Raw genomic sequence first — 14,710 nt, 5'->3', positions numbered from 1 at the left:
AACTAGTCATTACCTCCAGTTCATTGTCTTTCTCGACAGAACCTACAATTTGTAGAACTGTGTGGAGAAATCAGTTCTGCATTGAATCTTGGATGCATCATTCAATGGATTGTCTCATTCAATTGTCAACGAGTTCGATGTAATTCAGGAACGACGAATTTTCTCAAATTCTTGGCGAGAATTTTAACTCTCATAAATTAACCGCAACTGTTTGAATTCTTTAGTTTATGGTTTTTGGACATTAGTCGTTACCTCTATTTTATTGTATTTTCTCTACAGAGCCTACAATTTGTAGAAATATGTGGAGAAATCAGTTTTGCTTTGAATCTTGGACGGTAATTATCAAAGATTGTCTCATGCTTATTTTCGTCATCATTGTCATCTCATTCAATCGTCAACAAGTTCGATGCAATTCAGTAACGACGCATTTTCTAAAATTCTTGAGGGTTAAAATTCTTCTTCTAAAATTTTAATCCTCAATAATTACCCGTAACTGTTTAAATTCTGTAATTTATAGTCGTTGGGCACTAGTCGTTACCTCTACTTCATTGTATTTTCTCGGCAAAACCTACAATTCGTAGAAATGTGTGGAGGAATCAATTTTGCTTTAAATCTTGAACGGTAATTATCAAGGTGTGTCTCATGGTTATTTTCTTTTATTTATCTTTTTATTTTAGCTCAAAACACTTTACTCTAGCAATAAAAGTTTAGTTTTTACCCCTTTTACTGTTCTCATATATTATTTTCGTCACTTATGTTACGTTCTTCTCTGTAATTAAGAAATGCATGATTTATCCTATTTTCTATATGGTTTTTGTAATGTTCCTCGTAGCTCCTCTTTTTTCCGTCAAAATCTTTTAATACACACAGAGACACGAATAAATAATTTTTAAATAGCATATATTTTACAATTTGTTTTTTTTTTAAATAAATATGGTAGTCAGTGTTCAGGGTTTTGATGCAGAATTTGAACAATACAGTACTACATAAATATATCAGGATTTTTTAATTTAATTTAAAAATAATACATTGGGGACACATTGAAACGAAAGGTTCATTTTTCTTGCAAGATATCTTTTGTTTATATATCAGTTAGATGAAAATTAAAATATCGTAAATATCCTATATCAGTTTATACAAAATTTAAATTTATGTAATATTTTATTTTTTAAATTTTGTTTCAGCACCCTACTTATTACAAATAAAGTACACCAACCAGTCACATATGCCATGGTATACTTTCAATTGTCACATTTATTCTTGAAGACAAATTGGAAATCAAAGTTTGTATATAATATACATACACGTCTGTGTGTTTACTAACGAATTTAACTAACAAAAACTATTTTTGTCATTCAGAAATAAATCTCCAAATGTGCAATATTTTTGGGACACATCGAAGTGGTCTAGCCTCTTAAAAACACTAACTCAAGTAGAAATACTTACTCATGGATGAACATCAACTCAAGTAGGCATACCTAGTTATAGACGAACACTAACTAACTCAAGTAGAAATACCTAGTAATGTATTATGCATACATGTTTGTGTTTTTATTGACGAATTTAAAAGAAAAATATGTTTTTGTCACTCATTATTGTACTCTGTAATTAAGATAAGCATAGTTCATTCTATTTTTTGTATACTGTTTGTAATGTTTCTCGTAGTCAATAATATGAACCCTTAATGTTTTATTAGTTAATTTTACTGTATTTAATTTTTCTATAAACTTGTGTTTTACAGAGGATATAATTTCCATTTTATTTTCAATATTACAACTTAAATCATAATTAGACTGCGAATTTCTATGCATTTATAGGAAATTTTAATTTTCAAAAAACTACAGAATACTCTTGATACACAAAACTATAAAAAATACTTGAAATAAGATACGAATTATTTTATTTAGGGGTTGTAACATTCCCTTACAAAGCTTCCATTTGATTAATTCTATTACTAAAAATATGAATTTGCATAAAGATCCGCAGTTTAATTATAACAAATGAATTCCAATGAACTACTTAAAAACAAAATTATTGCGGTTATCGAGCCACCAGAGTAACAGAAATCAAACGAACGCGACACTACACAAAAATTCCTCCATCCACCCGTCTCCGTGAGAAAAATTGATAAAAAAATTACTAAATACAATTAAACATGTAGTTAATACATTGGTCGATGTGAACTCAGTGTCTAATGTCAATAGTTGCTTCCAAAAAAAATTTCCAAAGACAAAACCGTGCACCGATACATCGATCGTTTTTCAATGTCTATGCATCCGTTGATCGAGATCCTGTGAATTATAGAAATGTGAGTGAAAATTCACCTATAGTACCATCAGTGTAACAGTAAAGTATCGTACCAGTCAAGGGTTAATGTTTTTGAAAACTCTATAATTTACTTTCTGATATATATCCTACACAATATGTATGACAAAACTACTCGACGCTTTTTCTGGAAAACACCAACGGGTCGTAAATGACCCAATGACCCGAGATACGCGATCGACATGGTACCATGGCAGCTAAGGGTTAAATCGTTCGCAAGGCGCCATGAAACGCCAGGTGTTATATATGTATGTCGCTACGTTGTGGATGGAAAGAACGTGACACGCGTTAGATAAGCGGCAACGGGCGACCCTGACATAGACGCAATCGATTTCGCGAAGTCGCTCGCGGGGCTAGCAAGTATCGTGTCTAGTCAATGACGTTTCCAGTTGCACCGTTCGGTTCATTATTGTATTTATAGTTCCTTGCGGCGGTAGGCGTCTCAGGGTTGAATCGCTGTTTGCCAGGAAACGGTGGAAAAAGAATGTACCAAGGAAAGCGGGACGTCGTCCGTGCGAGGGCTGCAAGATCAATAGGGGAATCATAATTTAACGTCCGCATTATTGGGTCTTGATTAATTAACGTGGACAACTCGATCGATCTCCAAACGATGTCGTTTTTCTCTTAAGCGTATTCATATTTTTCGTGTATTTCACGATGGCGTCAGTCAGAACGATAGACTTCGATACTTCGAGTGGGCACGGAAGAGAGCAGGAGAACTTCTCGAATGACTAAACAAAGGAGTACTTCAGCCATCAATTTCCGCGAAGAACGGTTGCTCGGTTCAATATTCGGAAATCACGGTACTTCCAAGTTACTTGATTTATGTCTTCTCGAATTATTGAAATATCTATTCAATCTCTTTATATTACGTTAAATTATTTATCATTTACGATAGAAACATAAGTAATTAATTTGTAAGTGTAATACTTTACTGCACGATGAATTTTAAACGAAACGATGTTTAGATTTTACGTTAGAAATATCAGGGCACACGTTAGAGAAATTAAACTATAGATGATCACAATTTTGCCTAACGTTCAAACCATTTTCTAATGTTTCTAAATACCTAGTGAAATTATCGAACGTATCATAAAGTTTAGAGTGTTATCTAACCTCTTTTGGTAGTTAATAAACAAAATCTAGAAATAAGAAATTTCTTTTGTATTTTGATGATCACAATATTGCCTAACGTTCAAACCATTTTATAATGTTTCTAAATACCTACTTAGTGAAATTAGCAAACGTATTATAAAGTTTAGAGTGTTATTTAACCTCTTTTGGTAGTTAATAACAAAATCTAGAAACAAAAAATTTCTTTTATATTTTGAGAATACCTCTTTATGACCAAAAAATATTATTTGAATGCCATTCAATAACAATTCATGAAAATCATCGTATTTTCGAATTGTTACACTTCTATTTCCCTTTTTTTCGTTAAAATTTGTTAATAAACACAGAGACACGAATAATTTTTCAATTTTTTTTTAATAAATGTGGTAGAGAATATTCAAGATTTTGATGCAGAATTTGAACAGTATTGCATAAATATAAGTTGTCTCTCGCTCGTAGGATTTTCTCATTTAGTTTACAATTGGCGGCACATTGAAACGAATGGTTCATTTTTTTTGCAAGATATCTTTTGTTTATGTATAAGTCAGATGAAAATTAAAATATCGTAAACATCCTACATCAATTTATACAAAATTTACACTTATGTAACATTCTATTTTTTAAATTTTGTTTCAGCACCGTACTCATTACAAATAATATACACCATCCAGTCGCATATGTCATGATATACATTCGATTTCGATATTTATTCTTGAAGAAAAATTTGAAAACCAAAATTTTTATATATTATACATACAACTCTGTGTTTTTATTGATGAATTTAAAAGAAAAAATATGTTTTTGTCACTCAGAAATAAATCTCCAAATGTGTAATATTTATGGGACACATCGAAGTGGTTTATCCTTTTAAAAACACCAACTCAAGTAGAAATACCTAGTAATGGACGAACACCAAGTCAAGTCGAAATACCTAGTTATAGACAAACACCAACTAACTCAAGTAGAAATACATACTGATGGGCGAACATCAACTCAAGTAGACATACTTAATTATAGATGAACATTCAAGTAGAAACACCTAATAATGGGCGAACACCAACTCAAGTAGAAATACCTAGTAATGGACGAACATTAACTCATGTAGATATACTTAATTACAGATGAACACCAACTCAAGTAGAAATGCCTACTGATGGACGAACATCAACTCAAGTAGACATACTTAATTACACACTGTTCTACAAATTAAATTTTGTTTTCTGTTTTTCAATATCCACTAGGTAATTCTTATAGAGCTTCGTACCCTAAACACGAATCTGGAAACGGAATTGCTGTATCACCCTCAGTTTTCGAAAAACACGAGTTTTTGTGAAAACGTCCAATTTTTGGCAAAAACGAGGTATTACGCGAAAATTAAAAACATCAGACAGTTCCACTTAATCTTAAAAGATAGAGGAGAGATTCCTGAATATACTAACATCGATAGTTATAATATTTTGTGCTTTTGAACGGTTGTAAATGATCGCCAAAGTTTGAAAAAGTGTCGAAGTACGTACTTTATACACAATACTTTTGCATATTTACGAAAAGTTCTTTACCTGACACGAAATTTATACACAGGATCTGATTCTGCAGACATTTCTGAAGAAGGAACTGTCCAATAGAAGTGTAGAAGCCGTTCTCAATTGTCACAGGTCGAGAAAATGTGTATTGACAACACGTGCACGGCGTTTTACTGTCATGCGGCCATCGCTAGCCTACCTCGGCTCGGCAGTGCCGTAGTTACGCATAATGGATGCGACACCGATAATATCTTAGGCTCCCAATTCCTGTATATGTTTAACATTTTTGATTTTTTAATCTGTTTGTGGATTTGTACAAAACATTTCTCGATCATTTCCATTTCTAAACAATTTCGATGTTCATTGTATATACATATATGAATGGTTTTTTAAATATAAAGCCGTACAAAAATAAACAACATTTTATTGTTGGGTTGCCTCACAGAATAGGAATAATATTCCTAAGAGCGAAGTGTGAATAGCAAGGATTTACTCCAGACATTTCTAAGAAAAGCGTACATGTTCGAGTGATTCCATTGGTAAGTTTGCATGGATTTTGAAAATATTATTCAGTGATTAGTATCCTAGAGTTTACAAATATATTAAGCAATAAAAGTTACAAAAAAAATCAAACATACTATACAGGGTGTTCGGCCACCTCTGGGAAAAATTTTAAAGGGAGATTCTAGAGGCCAAAATAAAACGAAAATCAAGAACACCAATTTGTTGATGGAGGCTTAGTTAAAAAGTTATTAACGTTTAAAGTTCCGCCTGTACTGAATTTTTTTCTCAAAAATGCGCAGGATTTCGGGGGTATGTCTATTCACCAAAAATGATTGTAATTGACCCCCGCAATCGAGAATAATTTTTCCAGAACGATTTGAAATTTTTGAATTTAATTGTTAATAACTTTTTAACAAAGCCTCCAACAACAAATTAATATTCTTAATTTTCGTCTTATTTTGGCCTCTAGAATCCCCCACTAAAATTTTTCCCAAGTATGGCCGAACACCCTGTATACAGAGTGTATACCCTATTGCACCATTATACCAGTTTCGCTTGTAGGTAACTACGGCACTGCCGCGCCGAGATAGGCAAGCGATCGCCGCGTGGCGGTCAAACGTCGTGTACGCGTTGCCAACACACATTTTTTCGACCTGTGACAATGGAGAACGGCTTCTACACTTCTGTTGGACAGTTTCTTCCTCAGAAATGTCTGCAGAATCAGATCCTGTGTATAAATTTCGTGTCAGTTAAAGAACTTTTTGTAAATATGCAAAAGTATTGTGTATAAAGTACGTACTTCGATACTTTTTCAAACTTTGGCGATCATTTACAACCGTTCAAAAGCACAAAATATTATAACTATCGATGTTAGCATATTCAGGAATCTCTCCTCTATCTTTTAAGATTAAGTGGAACTGTCTGATGTTTTTAATTTTCGCGTAATACCTCGTTTTTGCCAAAAATTGGACGTTTTCACAAAAACTCGTGTTTTTCAAAAACTGAGGGTGATACAGCAATTCCATTTTCACATTCGTATTTAGGAAACAGAGCTCTACAGAAATCACCTAGTGGGTACGGAAAAACAAAATTTGTGTTGAACAGTGTTATAGACGAATCCCAACTCAAGTAGAAATACCTAATAATGGACGAACACGTCCATCAAGTCGTATTCAATTGCACGCTAACCCAATGATTCTTCAAAATCAATTCTCTCAAAAACTAAATTAATTTAATTTAAAAAATAAATTAATTTATTGCTATTTAAATTTATAAAAAATTATGAGTAATCAAGCTGTCAGAATTTCTACCTAATCCCATAGTACAGTTAATTTATTCGCCAGTAATTCATAATTGTTATGTTAGTATATGGCCAGTTATCTAGGAAATGTGCGTATAACAGCTGATTGTGTGATTCTAGAATAATGATAATTTTTAAATATTAGGGTAATCAGGACTTTTAAAATATTTGCAGAGCTCATTGATGTAAGTTTTCTAAGTTTTTCTTAGAAATATTTGTACATCTATCGTTAGCGTGATTGTTTATACAATAATTGTGAAGTGTATAGAGTTATTATGCAACCTGATGTAGAAGACGATTGTGTTGAATGATAATATAGGGTTGGTATATTATCATCAGTATCATGGAATATCAACTGCTGCTTCTAAATTGTTCCTCATAATATTTTTTCTTCCTTTTCGATCTTTCCATGCATGGCTTAATTTTGTTGGGCTATTCAAGAATTTAAAAGCTTCGAGTACTTTATAGATAATTGGTATTCAATGGCTGGTGAATATTATCTATGGTAATAAAGTGAAAAACGTAATCGACGATTGTGAGAATCGAGGTAGTTGCAACGGTAAGTAATTATTAATTATAACGGGTGGTTGTAACGATATGTAATTATCAATTACAAATAATTTTAACAGAAGGAAGCGATAATTAAGGAATACAACACTATGAGAAACAAGTAACCATGGGAGCTAGTGACACTTCCAATAAGTAAAACAGCAATTAAATCAATGTGAATATTTAAAACAGAAGAAGGTTAATGGTAAGGGCTCAATCATTTAGTATTGGAACGTGTTAAATCGGACTTGCAATCTACTGTGATGGAACCCGAAGCAGTAGCGCGAGGGTTTCTTATCACGTTTTTTTCAGGATCCGCGGCACTGTGCATCGTTGGCGTTCCGCGTGTTTTTTTCGCTCGAATCAAAGCGAAAGGAGATAGTAAGGAGATACAAATTGCGCGACTTGGCCTTTTGATATCACCGAAAAAGTCCGGAGGCTGTCGTTGTTCCGCCATTTCGCCTAAGTTTCGAATCAGGCCTCGCTCGGCGTGGCTGCGCCATGGAAGCATTACCTTAATGCGACCCAGAAAGCTCTTTTATTACACCCGCACTCTGCCGCACACATTACGTTCGTTCGTCTACTCTGCATTCGCCCGGCAGAGTGGTTCGACTTACGCACACGCGCGCGACTGCTTCTGATCTCATTGCCGCGCCAGATTGAAAAAAGCATGTTTCCGTCCCTTCGTTCGCCGAACGCCGTTTTTGGAACCTTAATGACTTTCGCTGTGATTAATTCCTTTTCGCGGCTGGCTTTTTTTTTAACGCGACGCGACGCCCGGGAACACGGAATAAGTATTTGTTTGTAAGGTAATAGTCGTCATAATCAAAGCAATGCAGAACGAGGTTTAATGGTTTTGTTTCCATCGACAATTCGTAAATGAATATTTAAGCGTAACGTTTCGATACTTTACACTTTCTCATTGAACAATCTAGTAACGTGTTTTCTTCTTCGCGCATAATTTGGCGAGAAAAGAGTAAATAATGTTTAAGAGAAAATGAAACTATGTAAAAATAGCGCACACGAATGTTATATCAAGGGATGTAAAAATAAATAAGGTTTCAGAGAATATAAAACTATGTGAAAATAACTTTTTTGTAGTTTAGTACTTTTTGTAGGTGCCCATGAGCTCTACTTCAGGAACAAATTTCAATGAAATATATTCACTATTCTAGGAGTAATGGCCGTTTAAAAATTGGACAACTTTTATGGGGTTTTTCTCACTTTACGGGGTCAAGGAACAATTTTTTCAATATTGTTAGAATTTTTACAAATTCTTCACCAAAATCCTCCAATCCATTCAAAAGTTATGATGTTTTAAAGATTCGAATGAAAATTCGGGCAGAGATGTCTGGCCAGAAATTATATTTTCGGTAAGGAATTTTTTTCTCGAAAACGCGTAGGAATTCGAGGATATGTCTATCCACCAAAAATGATTGTAATTGACCCCTGCAACCAGAAATAATTTTTCCAGGACAATTTGAAATTTTCATTTTCACCGACGAAAGCACCAACGCCCTGGGATTTTTTTAAAAATTAGTTTTTGATTTTTAGTAATTTTGTTTGATAACCTACAGAAAAGTTGTCTAATACTTTTTCGTAGGTACTCATGAGCTCTACTTCAAAAAAAGTTTCATTCAAGTATATTCACTTGAAAATAGGATCACTTTTATAGAGTTTTTCTAAGTTTACGGGGTCAACGAACAAGTTGTCCAATATTATTAGAATTTCTATACATTCTTCACTAAAATACGCGTAGTATGCATTTTCGAAAAATTAAAATCCTCCAATCCGTTCATGAGTTATGACGTTTTAAACATATGCATGAAATTTCAGGGGAATTAATCATGTCTCTGGTCAGACATTGTATTTTCGGTAAGGAATTTTTTTCTCGAAAGTGGGTAGGATTTTGGGAGTATGTGTATTCAGCAAAAATGATTGAAATGAACCTCCGCAACCGAAAATAATTTTTTCAGAATGATTTGAAACTTTTCAATTTTCAGGATAACAGACAGTTATGGTCAGACATTATATTTTCAATAATGAATTTTTTTCTCGAAAATGCGTTGTATTTTGGGCGTATGTCTATTCACCAAAAATTATAGTAATTGACCCCTACATACCTTTGTTGAAGACAATTGGAAACATCTTAAGGTATTACAGCTTTTGGAATTTTTAAAATAAATTAAAACTTTTCGAAAGCTATAACTCGCAAACCACCAGATGTTATTAACGTCTCTACTAAGACGTTAATAATCCATTTAAGTGGTTGATGCGATTATAAATTACTAATTAAAAGAAAAAGGAGTATGAAGGATTGAGATTATGTATTTATAATCATCTATTAGCAAACAGATTTAAAAATTTACGTAAACGTGTATAAACGAGAGACGTAAATATAGGTAATTTTATGTTCGTGTTACGGAATGATATAATTATGAGTTATTTCTTTAAATAATATTTTGTTCATTAAATAATCTCTGATAGATTAGTTTTACGATTATATTTTGAATTGAACAATTTCAAATATATTTCATTTGCGGTTTTAACGTACCAGTAAGAACGAGGTTTAGTGACTTTGTTTCCATCGACGATTCGTAAATGAATATTTAAGCGTAATGTTTCGATAATTTACACTTTCTCATCGAACAATCTAATAACATATTTCTTTCTTCGCTTATAATTTTGTGACAAAAAAATTAATACGATTTAAGAGAAAATGAAACTATGTAAAAATAATGCACACGAATGTTATATCAAGGGATGTAAAAATAAATAAGGTTTAAGAGAAAATGAAACTATGTAAAAATAACGCATACAAATGTTACCAAGGGATGTACTATTCTGGGAATTGCTAACTGTTATCTGTGTTAGGCTTGATCGCATTGCAGGCGAAAATGAGAAATACTGACAGTGAGTGAAATAGAGAAAAATGTTAAACGTTTGTTTATGTTAGTGAATGTATCGATGACGGCGTGGTTAAGACAACGACATAACGCAGCGTGTCGATTGTCGCTTGTCCCGCAGTCGCGCCCATGCGGAGTCACGTCCACGCGGTGGTCTGCAGTATTATACGAACTTGTTTCTTATGCGTTTATAAATATAGTAAATCTTATTCTGTAAGTGTTAGTGATTGTTCAATATATTAATATCCCGAGCTAGAAAGCAAATCTGACAGTTTATGCTGAAGGTTTTAAAATCATTTAGGAGTCAAAGTGTATAGTTTTCTTTTACAAATTGCACGATTTTCGTCTTATAGTTCAAGTTTAAAATAGAAATGTTGAATTGTTAATAACGTTACATGTTTTAACACATTCATTTTTAATTGCTTTGTAGGTTTTTAATGCATTCCACATCCTCGTGCATTTCTTCTTTCTCATTTTTGACCTTCATTTTTAACATTTTCGAGGGAGTCTGTTTAAGGGGGTCTTCTACTGTGAAGGCTGTTTTTTTCAGCTTTCTTTCGGAATTTTTTTGGAGGAATAATAGAAACGCACACAGTTATAACTTTTATATCGAGTGTATTAATTATTGAACTTTGTTTACAAATTTTTGTAAAGCATAATAATAACAATAATTAGTTTTATAGCACTGGAATGATGATCATGTATAAAAAATGTTGACGGATGGCGCCCATGATTGACGATTGTTTATTCATCTGAAATTGAAAAATCAAATAGCATTTTAATATGTAGATCTATGGCTATCGTGTGAACTAGAATTAAATAAAAATATTCAAATTTGAACATTTGACAAAGCTTTTAAGAAAAAAGTCAATTCTTCGTATTTTTTTTCAACCTTTTAAGCTACAGAACAAGAAATTAGTAAAATATTTCAATTATCCTAGTTCACACGAAAACTAGAGGTGTATGAAAGATGTGTACGAAATTATAGCGAAATCGGTTGAAGACTTTTTGAGATATCGTGGGCGCCGCTTCAAGAAAATGCGTTTCGAGAAAAACGCGTTTGAAGTTCAAGTACGTATGACACAAAGATAATTTTACTTACCATTAATCTGCAATGCCTGGACCATACAGTACACCTTCAGTTTCTTCCTGGAAGTCATGCAGAAGTGAATTTTCTTCTCGATTTTGAATCCGAGATTTTTTGACGAAGTCAGACGATTTTCGTTCGGAGCGGTATAGGCGAGCGTTGTCACGGTGTGTCGAATATGTGCAAGAATTGGTGCCAATTTTCAATCCCATTGTTTTCATAATTTTTAATACTCCTTCAAATCCATCGTTAAAAATGATGACTGCCAAAAAAGTAGCTATTTCAACGACCATAGGCCCAGAATGAATATGTTTTGGGGCGAATGTCCAAATTAGGGAATTCAATGACTCGTTATTATTTTGGGTCTCAGCTCCCAAGCATCTGATTAATAAATCATCTTTTGATAAGTCTTCGTAAATCGGCTTAATTATTTCTAAAACTTGACTTTTTAAAGGAACTCTAGAGTGGTTAAAATTCTTGAGGAGTCCTAAAGCTTCTGCTTTACGCCACTTGCACCAGCTGATTTCACCCTTCGGACAATAATCGTACTGCGGATTATCATCAGAAGAACTGCAGTGATAAAAAGAAGCCCAAATCTCTCTTCTCATATCATCTATTGAATCAGGATGCCGTCGTATGGCTAAGCCATAGAAATTCGTCAATTCACCAAAGACTTTTTGAGTTAGTTTACCGTGTCCTTTTCCACCGATTCCCTTGTGATTTTTTTTAATGTTGCGAAGTCTCGTGCCCATCCTCTTTTCCACATGACCTACGCACTCCTTTTTCACAACTTGTATTTCATCTGTATACGGATTAGCATTCAAAATACCTTTGAATGTTTTGCTATCTCCGTCTCCAACGTATGGTACTTTACGCCATGTTTTTCCATAGAACTTAAAAACATTTCAATAATAGCGTCAATTTCCAATTTACCAGAGCTGCCAATATGATTTATGGAACAATCCTTGTGGTTCGATAACCATTCTTCGTGGAATTGGAGTTTTGGAGTTTTCAGTTTCTCGAAATATCAACAATTGTCGCGTACTGCACCGACTAAGCGAACGTTCTTAGAAAGTTCGTGATTGTTCACATATGTAATTGTCAATTGTCACAATTGCGTCTGATATGAAAAAAGACTCGGTTGTTCATAAGCAGAAATCATAATAAACACAAGTACATGACCGAAGAATGACATAATATTGAGGAGGAACGCACGACAGCACCCGCCACCAGCGCGCTCCGAACACCTATTTCGTTCTACGCCTACAACATCTGAACGGCATCGAATTTCAAAAAATCCATTTAGCCACGTATTCTACATGAGTTTTAGATGTTATTCATGTAAAAAAAAAAAAATGAATTTTTTTGACCCGACACAGTAGAAGACCCCCTTAATCTTATAAAATGATTATTTAATAGCTCTGCAAAATTCTACTCTGTTCTGTTGTCTCTATTATTCTGTGAATTTTTTCATTTAATTCCCTGCATTTCCAGTGCTTAAGAGTTTCTTTCAAGGTTTTAATACATTATTATTATTAAAAACAATGTTGTATACCTTTTATACAACATTTGTCTGTACCAGACTTCCTCGAAAATATTAAAAATGAAGTTCAGACATGAGAAAGAAGAAATGCATAAGGATGTGAAACGTATTAAAAAGCTGCAAAATAATTAAAAATGGATGTGTTAAAACGTGGATGTATCAGTAATTACATATTTGCTATTACTAGTGGTTATATATCTCCGCCTATGTAATCAGTGAATGTTAGTGTAAATATACATGTATTATAAATTTACTTCTTATTTCAGTTCTATGAGAGTTTATTGATACTTGTTTAATTCCGAGGGTCAATTAATTTTCTTTATAACAAGCGTTATAAGATATATTTATTGTAGTTTATTGTTTTTTTGACTTTTGACTATCCAACCCATTACTCTCTCGTTCTCTTTTATTTGCAAAACAATTATTAGCGATGTGCAGTGGAAATACACCCATTTGAGAAACAAACTGTAATGGTTAACTATTTTAATTTACACGTACAGAGATAATTAAATCATAACAATAATACATAAATCCTCCTATATATTCGCGACTGAATATTTAAAACAAATAACGTTCATTAACGATGACTAGTGAGAGCACACTTTCATTAGAGAATATGAATTGAATATATTAAAATACACATTCACTTGGAAAATTAGTAAACATAAACATTCACCAATAAGAGTATACATACACTATGCATTCATTTTCATGTTAAAACGTACGTATTTTCATATACTATTTTTACAAATTTTTGTTTAAAAAATGTTATAAAGAAAGATAAACTAAATACATTTTAAAGTATTAAAAACTTGTTTCATATTTTGGTTTAGAATCATTTTCAGAAATACAAAAATAAATTTAAAGACAGATATTATTATTATATGTTTTATAATTATTGAATTATTAATATGAATCGAAATTAAATTTTTTTTATGTAAGGATTTTAAAGATAAAATATTAACAGACTACGAAAAACCATAAACTAGTAGTTATAATTCATTATTTTTGCATCATAGCACTGTATTACAAATTGTGAAATGTTATACGAGAGTGACTTAAATTTGTAACATTTTTCTATGTAGAACACGAATCAATTGTACTCAGTTCTGTACTGTTTTCTAACCTACAAAGGATCATCGTCTATTTGAAAATTTTAAAAATTCTGAAAAATTGTGCCAAGTAGAATAGCTTAGCTTAAATAAAAAACCATTTTTTGTTCGTGCGGAATTTCACTCTGAGAGGTTAAAATCACCTCTTGAAAAAAATGCAAATGTTTATTTGTCATGAAATATTTCTAGAACGATGAAAAATAAAAAAAAACTTTACACAAAAGATAAATACTTTTTTTATATCTAAAAGACTATGAATTATTAACAAGTAATGGTTTTCAGATATAAAAAGAGAATTCAACTTCTGTGTTAATTTTTTTAAATATCTTTGATCGTTGTCGAGATATTTTATGAAAAAAAGAAAATTAAATTTTTGTTCAAGAGATAATTTCTCACCTTTAGACTCAAATTTCGTACAAATGAAACACGACATCGAGAATGCATTCTTGAAAAGTATTGCTGTATTTATTTAGGGCGTAAAGGATTCATATATCATTTAATTGTTATTATGTTCAAAATACATTTTTGAAAATAAAGTAAATATAGAAACAAGTGAAAAATGAAATAATTTCAACCTTTAATTGTGGTTTTGTCCAAGAAAAATCATGAACGAGTGTTTTGTTAGTTGACCTTAAGTTCAGAAAATTAGAATATTGTTTTACTTGTTTTCAGTGATTACTATTACTTGTTTGCTTACTATACAGGGTGTTCGGCCACTCCTGGGAAAAATTTGAATGGGAGATTCTAC

The sequence above is a fragment of the Colletes gigas genome, unplaced genomic scaffold, assembly GCF_013123115.1.
Source record: "Colletes gigas isolate AHSC1104 unplaced genomic scaffold, ASM1312311v1 Colletes_gigas_Sc00022, whole genome shotgun sequence".
Taxonomy (NCBI): domain Eukaryota; kingdom Metazoa; phylum Arthropoda; class Insecta; order Hymenoptera; family Colletidae; genus Colletes; species Colletes gigas.
The sequence above is the reverse complement of the archived record's forward strand: the minus strand, read 5'-3'. Positions refer to the sequence as shown.